The sequence below is a fragment of the Rousettus aegyptiacus genome, unplaced genomic scaffold, assembly GCF_014176215.1.
Source record: "Rousettus aegyptiacus isolate mRouAeg1 unplaced genomic scaffold, mRouAeg1.p scaffold_m13_p_15, whole genome shotgun sequence".
In the NCBI taxonomy this organism is placed as follows: domain Eukaryota; kingdom Metazoa; phylum Chordata; class Mammalia; order Chiroptera; family Pteropodidae; genus Rousettus; species Rousettus aegyptiacus.
The window spans coordinates 42,453,163-42,454,994 of NW_023416290.1; the positions used below are offsets into that span (position 1 = coordinate 42,453,163).

General features: G+C 30.7%; 1 pseudogene; it reads right to left on the reverse strand.

The window, feature by feature from the left end:
• Positions 1 to 800: 800 nt before the first annotated feature.
• On the reverse strand, positions 801 to 919 carry LOC118612210 (annotated as a pseudogene).
• Between the last annotated feature and the right edge of the window lie 913 nt (positions 920 to 1,832).

Genomic DNA, 1,832 nt, shown 5'->3' on the forward strand with positions numbered 1-1,832 from the left:
TGGACGTTTGAAAATAAAAGTGGTGCTAAAAATAAGACTAGAATACACACAAAATTTAGAAGACTCCATTACAAAATCATTTAATACTGTTAAATGTTCATTTACAAAGTAATTATGTTCAATTACAAAATAATTCTTCAAAAGCTCAAATATTTCTACATGGGCAACAAAGAAAATATTGCTATACTTGAAAATATTTTTATGTTCAACACCAGCTTTGATACCAAAAAAACTGAACTGCAATCATTCTTATATAAAATGTAGCATGTATACATATACGCACTTAATTCCAATTTTTTAATTTAGTAATTTTAAAATTTTTACCTCACTTTTCTGCAAGAAAAATTGCTTTTCTAACACCACATCATCTTAAATGTTGAACCACTTAAATATGTAATAATCATAATTTTGTCAGATATTTCATTATATTTCACTGATCACTATAAATGTTTGAAATTATTACCTTGATTTCATGTACTTGAATTTAAAATATCAAGTCTTTGTTAGAATCATTTTTTCTACTTGAAGCATTTAACAGCTTTTGACATTAAACTGGCATCATATAACTGAAATACTTCTGTTAATGGAGCTATTACTTCACTTTTCATATGTACACAAGAAAACTCAAAATCCAAAATGAGCAAAATTATTTTAGAAGAGAAATTCCATCTAAATTTGAAATATTTATCTAAATAGTCAAACTTTACAAAGAAGAGACACACCTTCTACAGGTGAATGTATTAAATCATTACCACTGAGTGAAATCTTTCAAGAAACTATATATATTTGAACTAGATTTTTGCTTACAGCACTTAGTCTTCCTAGGTGGTCTCCCACCCAAGTACTAACCAGGCCCAACCCTGCTTAGCTTCTGGGATCAGATGGAATCGGGCTTGTTCAGGGTGGCGTGGCTGTAGGAATACATTTCATTTAAAAATTGAAAATATCAACTGAGTACTACTATTTATGTTTCAGATATTAGCAAAATTTCTTTATAAAGATTTGGGTGTTATAAAAATAAGTGTATGAATCAGAATTTTCCAATCTCAACTGCTTCTAAATGCTTATAAAATGCTTTTGGATTGGTTTACCATTCTCAGCAGACCCTTCACTCTCAAATAAAATAAGAAAACATGCAAATTAAACTCTTATGAAGTTTCAAGCCAGAGTGATGAAGAGATACTTTGAGACAGGCATGACTATGATTTAATTTCCTGTGGTGAGAGCGACCTTGAACGCATGAAGCAGAGAAGATTAAATTTCCGCCATAAATTTGTGTTCCCCTTCCTGTAGTATAGTGATATCGTTGAGAAGCAGTTGTCTTTCCAGGGACTGTATGCTCCTTTATGGGACCACTTATGTATATTATTTCTCTTTATTCCCCCATCTACCAACTAAATGGAGAAGAATCAGAAACCTTAGGGGATGGAAAAACTATAGAATAGAAGGAGCTTCAGTCCCTTACCAGCTATGAAATGGAAAGCTGCTCACTTTTTAATATTGGATCGTTACATGATTGAGAAGTAAACTTTTGTTGGCTATAGTCAGTGAAATTTTAGGACTTATTTTTTGTCATCAGTTAGAATCCTCGTGATGGTGAAAGAGTATTGTAACCAAAAAAAGAAAAGCTACAGTTCTTTAAAAAAAAAATTAAAAAGTACCTTTTGCCTTCCTAACTTTATCAGATATTCATGTAAATGCATTTTTCAATAATTCTTTAAAGTAATGGATGTTGTTTAAATCCATAAACTTTCTGGCATTCTCAAAGATATTGCCTTTTGTTAAACAGTTCAATCATTTGGACTCAAAAATTAAAATATATGATGCACCAA